Here is a 7,521-nt window from a genome sequence, read left to right as displayed (position 1 = left end):
AGGACCAGTTCTTCAAGTCGATTACGATCCATCAATCTCTCAGAATAAGGAGTTTGTTAGGGCTGAGATACTTTTCGATGTCACGAAATCACTTCGAAGATCCAAAGTGCTAGTTCTACCTTCTGGTGAAGCTGTTACAATCCTATATGATTATGAAAGGATCCAGAAGTGATGTTACTTCTGCCAGCGCCTTACACATGAACGAGAAAAGTGCCCTTTGTTTCTTCAGAAGATTAAAGATTTTAAACAACAAGGTACACATAACTTAGTCCATGATCGATCCACGATTTTAGTTTCATTCAACTCCCCGGTTCTGATATTCAAGCTAACCCAATTCTGGACCCTACAATCGAGAAGGATACCAATACAGTTCTTCCCATGCTGTCTGATGATCCCACTGATATCCAATATGCTACAACCGGGCAGATTTATCACGGAACAGAAGCTCCTATCTCTCCCGAGGTTCATTCTCTACCCTCTCCAAGGACTATTCCTGATCCAGAAAACTTGTACGAACTTCGATTGGAATCATCATATGTCTATGATATCCTTACCTTTGAAGTGAGTACGTCTGGAACAACAAAGGCAAACTCTACCTATAGGAAAAATCCTTAAAGCCTGCACAAAACAAAATAGGTACTCCTATCTTCTACCCTCCAATTCATTCTGAGTTACCATTAGATTCAGGAATAAATTCGTTGGGTAAAAGGAAAGGTTCAGTGGAAGAAACTCATGTTCATAAAGTCTCTAAGCTCATACACCAAAAGATGGTCCCAAATGAAGGACCGTCTACAATCTAATGAGCCTTCTGAGCTGGAATTATCAAGGCATGGGACGGTCTCAGGACTTGACAATTCCTCATCTCAGGGAAATGTGTAAATAACATTTCCCTGAGATTTTGTTTCTAATGGAGACTATGAATAGCAGCAACGTGTTGATAGATATAAAGGAAGGGTTAGGATATGATAAGGAGAAATGACTTATGGATCCAAAGCAAATTAAATAGATGTTTTGGAAATAAAAAGTGGTTTCATTTATTTCCAGCTTCTACTCAGAAATTTTTAGAAAAAAGAGGTTCAGATCATAGACATGTTCTTGTCAAGTTTGTCTCCTCAAACAGTCCTTACAGAGGGAACATAAGATTTGATAAAAGATTTTTAAGCAAACCTCTAGTTCGAGAAGCAATTTGCTTAGCTTGGTTCAACAACTACTCTTCTGCTCTTTCTTCAGTTTCGGATAGGATTCGTTGTTGTAGGAAAACTCTAAGTAACTGGAAAAAAGAGAACCAACTCAACTCCTTAGATAAGATCAATCAGATTCAAATAGCCTTAGAAAAGGAACAAACTTCTTCTTTTCCTTCCCTTTGCCATGTCCATGGACTTAAGATTCAATTGCTATTAGCTTATCGAGAAGAAGAGACTTATTGGAGCCAACAGAGTAGGGAAAAATGGTTACAGGAAGGAGACTGTAACACAAAAAAATTTCCATGCTTCTTTTAAGCAAATAGATCAAGAAATTTTGATTGGTTGTTCCATGACTTTCAGCCGAAAGTTTCAGATCAGATGAATGATTTTCTAATCAGTAAAGTCATGGTTGGAGAGATCAAAAAGGCGGTTTTCTCAATCAATCCTACTAAGGCTCTGGGAGCTGACGGTATGACTGGTCTGTTCTATCAAAAATATTGGGACATCATAGGTCCTCAGGTCACAGAGGAAGTTCAGAATTTTTTTAACTTTGGTTCCTTTCCATCTGAATGGAACTACACCCAACTTTGTCTCATTCCTAAAGTCAGGAATCCCATTATAATGTCGGACCTTAGACCAATTAGCTTATGCTCAGTCCTTTATAAGATTATATCCAAGATTTTAGCTTTAAGGCTACAACCCCTTCTATCAGGATTGGTCTCCCCGACTCAGTCAGCCTTTGTCTCCAAGCGTTTCATTTCTGATAACATATCAATTGCTCATGAAATAGTTCACGCCTTGAGAATGCATCCTTTAATTTCTACTGAGTTTTTGGCAATCAAATCTGATATGTTCAAAGCCTTTGATAGACTAGAATGGAATTATCTGCAGGGGTTGTTATTGGCGTTAGGTTTCCATCATAAATGGGTCCAGTGGATAATGTTTTGCGTTTCTACAGTTACCTACTCTGTTTTGCTAAATGATCAATCATATGGTATGATATCTCCTCAGATAGCTTTGAGACAAGGGGACCCTATTTCCCCTTTCCTCTTCGTTCTTTGTACTGAAGGTCTCACCCACTTGATGAACAGAGCTGCGACGAGGTTTCAATCGGGTGATCGAGCCATGCTTGGATTCCAGTACGAGAAGATGGAAAAAAATTGTACTAACTGTTGCAGGATCATGCACCCTACCTCGAGATGCCCCTTTGAACCTATGAATCCTAACCCTTTCAACAACCAAGATAATTCGGTTCATCAACGAAGAAATGATGGCGAGGATACAGATTCTGCTCCTATCTCACAACAATCAAGTCACGTTGCTCAAGTACCCGTTATGCTTCAGGAAAACCAGATTCCACTTCCCAGTCAGAGATCAGTCCTTACTTTGCCTTAGCTTTCTCTCATTTTTATCTCTCTGGAAAAGACAAGTCTATAGGATCCAACCTTGCGTGTGAATCTCCCGCCCCCCAAGAGGCCAGCTAAGTTTGAAGCAGGAGAATGTTCAAAGAGAAGATGGGAGGTTAATCCAAATCAAGAACTCCCTCTGAAGAAAAGAACCAGTTTACTGGACCAAGTTAAGGATCGTCCCCCAAATTACCATCCATCTCACCAACTTTGATCACTCAACTCAATTCTGTCAAAGCTAACTTTTTGGTGTGAATATATCTTACTTAGCGTAGGCATGATGGCCTTAGGTTTAGCATTTACTTATGCAGTGTGCTGTTGGATAACAAAGACTACATTTGGCTGCTTTAGCCTTCTCTGGGTTTGACGATAAAGTCATCTCAACTCCTGTAATTTTTGGCGTATCTTATGCTTTATCTCAATGTTTCAGGTGGTTTTAACTTTCAGTATCAGGATTACCTTTTGTTGTACCTTGTACTTGTGTTGTAATAACCTGAGAACAGTTTTCTTGGGTTTTAATAAAATCTTCCCCTTTGTGTAAAAAAAAAATACTGATTATCATAAAATGTCAACGTAGATAAAGCATCCGAGAACTATAACATTTGAACGAATCAAATGCACTAATACATACATTTGAAAGATAAGATTTTATTTGGCATTAATTTAATATATCAGATGTTTTTATTCCAAATAAAAACTATTAGTATAAAAAATCCAAATAAAAATAATTTGGTTTTTTTTTTGCAAAAGTTGAGTTTTTTAAAAAGAATTCTCCCCAAAAAAAAAAGTGAAAAATCCCATTACATATATATTTTGAGAAAAAAATCTTAAAAAATCTTTATTTATTTTTTATTTGGACATTTAATACTTGGTCTTTTTCTGTTGGAAGAAAAATACTTCTATTAATTAAAACGAACAAATTAATACCCAAAATTATAAATGTTGCTATTTACATACTTGCATTTTCAAAACAAAATCAAATTTCTAAATTTACCCTTTTTCTGTTTAATAATTACTAATTACTTTTTCTGTTTTAAATTAGAGAGATTCTCAAAAATAGCACCATTTTAAGTTTTTGTTCCAAAATTAGCACACACTTTATTATTTTTCAAAATTAGCACACATATTTAAAACAGTATAATTATAATTAAATATTTAAAACACTATAATTATTAATAAATTATTTGATAAAAACCTCTCTCTCTGCATATAAAGATTAATCGTCGTTGTCTTCCTGTTCTCGTTGCCACATTCTCGCCGCCGTGATTGTTTTTCATTGCTGATCTGTCTTCGCTTAGCCGATCTCGTCGTCTCTATGAAAGGAGTGAAAGAAGAGCGACATCCGTTTCCGAGATCAGCGACATCGATGTTTGTACCTATAAATATGTGATTTTCTCTATTCATTGTGTTTCACATATGTGTTAGAGGTTAATTGGTTTAATTGTTTGATTCTTCAATCTGTGATCTCTTAATTCATCTAAATCGATTCGTTTCAGATTTGAAATATTGCCTCTAAACTCTGTGTATTGATTATTTAGATGAATAAATTGGTGATTATTGTTTGTGTTCTTCGAGATTTCTTGTGTTTGTGCCCTAAATCTGAAGAAGCTTCTATGTATTCAATCACTTCTCTCATGAACTAATTCTTCTATATATGTTTGATTATTTTAGGATACAGAGAATTGATCTTTGACCGATCATTTGTCTTCTTATGGAAGAGGATGTGAGCGCTTTGGACGAAGATATATCAACTTTATCCATGGAGATGGACTCAATGATATTGTTATTACATGTGCGATTGATTCATGATCATGATTTTTTTTTTTGTGGGTGGTCTTGCACATATTGTTATTTATTAGTGTCTTCTGCTCTTTTCGTATCTTTTGCTCTTTTTCATTTTCATCTATGGTGTAAGCTTTATAGTTCTTACTTTCATCTTGTTTTTGGACCAAATTTGGCTCTTTAACAAACGATTGTGTTATTTTGTGTGTATTGGTTTAGTTTATATCATTCTGTTGATGGAAAAAATTGAATTTATGTATGGGTTTTCAGGATAGCTCTAACGCTCTATTTCCTCTATGAAATGTCTCATCTTAGTTCGCTTGAAAACAATAGTATAATCCTCTAGCTTATTGTTATGTAGTATCTCTTATGTTTAGAGCATTGGATTTGTTTAAAGTGCTCTTAACGAGGACCTTTAATCTGTTTTTCTTTTTTGTTTAAGTTCTCTGTTTTTCAGAATTCCTTCTTCTGTTTTTGCAACATGAAACATCAATACCCAACATCCAGCACTCCTTGAAAATTCAGGAAGGATTTCACGAAGTTCAAGAAAGCTTTCCTTCCTGAATTTCAGGATGACCTTCATAAAATGAACTTAAAGGATGAATAATCAAGAGAACACTAAATAATTTTGGCTTCTTGGTTTTTTTGTCCTTTTTTGTATGTTGGTGTTTAGTTTGCTACTAGTTTTAGGACTCACTAAAAATCTTCATAATTTCTTAATTCTTGATCATATTTCAACATGTTGTTACTAACTTACATCTCTAATTCTTGATCGTGAAATACAGGTAAGCTTTCTTAAACTTCAGGATGACTTTCATAAAAAGTTTGGATTTTAGAATGAACTTCATAAAAATTCTAGATATTGGTAAGCACCCAAATATGCATAAAATTGGTATCATTACCCTTCACTTATAGAGTAATCTTTACATATTGAGGCAAAACATCAAAAAAAGATTTAGAAACACAATTATTTTAATTTTGGAAGTATTCAATCATGTTTATGAAGGAAACCTTAAATTTCAGGATAGCCTTCATAAATATTTATGAAGACACAAAATCAAATTGTTACTCTTCTATATCTAGATAAAATATCAAGAAATGCACACAAAAAAAAAATCAAATCTCTCGCTAAAAATAGAGTATGTGATACACTAAAGCAAAAAAATAAAATTAATATTCAAAAACTCATATTTTTTTAAATTTAGGAAGAAATTCATAATGTTTAGGAAGACATCCATATAATTTAGGAAGATGTTCATAAAAATTCATAAACACAAAAATGATGATGACAAAAACCAGAAGATCTTTCCCCATTGTACTATGCCTTATCAACATTACTATCAAACTCCATAACTGATGAAGTACAAGTCGAAGAACATACTACTATGATAAACCAAGATTAAGAGGAAAAATAAATGAGTAATCAGTGAGAACGTGTCCACCGATTCCATCACGGAACTCCAACACCATAACCTTAACATACAGAAAACCACACCGTGAGAAATAAATAATGTAAGAAGAAAATATTAATCCAAGCTGAAATTTTGATCTAAAGGAGGTCATTAAAACAGTTCTCATGACATAGTATAGAACATCAAAAACTCCAAGTGTAGTGGTTGTGTATAAATTATAGACCTGAAAGGAAGCATCTTGAAGAGTGTGAGCAGCTGAGATTCCACCAAAACCACCTCTGATGAAAATCACCAATGTGGACCTTGTCTTAACTGTTCAAATCCAAAAAACTAACAATTAAAATTATACCCTCACCACTATCCCTAGAAAAGCTTAATACTTGATTTGTTTACCTGAAAATGACCAACCGTAAAAGATTAGTTACTCTACTCCGTTGACCAGACGATGTTCCTTCTCATTTGTCTCTGTTTCATTTCTTCATCCCTAACGTCTTCTTCACTTTACTCATAGTTGTTTGGCATCATAGATCTATGAAGCTTGTTGCCTTGTACAGGAGCATCACCGTTGTTGCCTTGGACATAAGCATCGTCAGATCCAGATACATTGATGACTTTGGAACGGCCATTGTTATCGATCTTGATATGTAATTGGACAGATTCATCAACATCGAGGCTTCGAAAATCCTTAGATCTGATGGTGGAGTGGTGATTGAAGAGTTTGTCTCCGCCACTAGAACTCACCAGAGAAAATGGAGCAAGCGGACGAAGACTATAGAGATAGACAATTAAAGAAGTAGAGAACAAAATTGCAAAAACGTCAAGCTGTTCAAATGGATTCGATGGTAGAACTCGTCAGAGAGATCAAAGCTTCTCGAACCACCTGTAATTGTTGCAGTTGTTGATGTTGTTCTTTAAGAGACGAGGAGGAGCTCGTGACTCGTGAGAACCGGAGCAATTTCCAAAAAAATTATAATTAATTTTATTATTTTCTAATCAATTCAATAATGCTACTTTTGGAATATTTAACAATGTGTGTTAATCTTGGAAAAAAAACTTAGATATGAGCTATTTAAGGATATTTCTCTTTAAATTATCTTGTTTTATTTTAACCAAATCAAACCCGGTTATCATCACCACCGAAATTTGATGTTGTCCTGTGAAGAAATTTCCGATAAACTTTCTCAATCCAACAAGCCAATTCTCAATCTCATTTTTATACACTTTCCATAGCTTCCTCGACACAGCGTTCACCCACTCCACCGATACATTCCTTTGCAAATCCTTCTCGAGGAACAAGGAGAAGATGGTGCGATGGTGGCCTGGGAACATGTGGCCATGGTTTTGCTCCTCGTTGGCTTCCATCTCCACGACTCACCTGTTTCCATCTCCACGACTCACCTGTTTCTCTCTACTTTTTTTTTTTTTTTTTTTTTTTAGTTTCTCAAAAGCAACACCAACGAAAGGGTAGAATAGAAATAAAATACAAATACAAACTCGATGGATTATTCAACCAGCTGGATCCGAGCTTTATTCAGTAACGGATCTTCTATAAATTTACTAAACTTTTTCTGAAATTAAAATTGTTTTGTTCCTCCCGTAACCACATAACACCAGTACACCACTATTGAAATAAACCCAAACTATAGATTTGTCTACTCAAATTTTCAGTTTGATTTAGGTTTTCAAATTCTCTACAAAATCAAAGTCTGAATTTTAAATGTATGTAAATTTGAAGAA

At 34.8% G+C, this 7,521-nt stretch overlaps 2 long non-coding RNA genes across 2 annotated transcripts; one reads left to right on the top strand and one right to left on the bottom strand.

Annotated features, from left to right (window-relative positions):
* Nucleotides 1–3,747: 3,747 nt before the first annotated feature.
* Nucleotides 3,748–4,699, top strand: LOC109129338 (uncharacterized). Its single transcript, XR_015582646.1, has 2 exons — nucleotides 3,748–3,958; nucleotides 4,262–4,699. It is a non-coding gene; the product is annotated as an uncharacterized LOC109129338 (long non-coding RNA).
* Nucleotides 4,700–5,542: 843 nt separating this feature from the next.
* LOC147927225 (uncharacterized) lies at nucleotides 5,543–7,283 on the bottom strand. Its single transcript, XR_015581616.1, has 3 exons — nucleotides 6,178–7,283; nucleotides 6,008–6,096; nucleotides 5,543–5,845 (listed from the first exon to the last, which is right to left on the bottom strand). It is a non-coding gene; the product is annotated as an uncharacterized LOC147927225 (long non-coding RNA).
* Nucleotides 7,284–7,521: the final 238 nt, after the last annotated feature.

The sequence above is a fragment of the Camelina sativa genome, chromosome 15 (genome assembly GCF_030686135.1).
Source record: "Camelina sativa cultivar CO46 ecotype springtype chromosome 15, ASM3068613v1".
Taxonomy (NCBI): Eukaryota; Viridiplantae; Streptophyta; class Magnoliopsida; order Brassicales; family Brassicaceae; genus Camelina; species Camelina sativa.
Note: the sequence above shows the minus strand (reverse complement) of the source record. Positions and strands in the feature narration are given on the sequence as shown.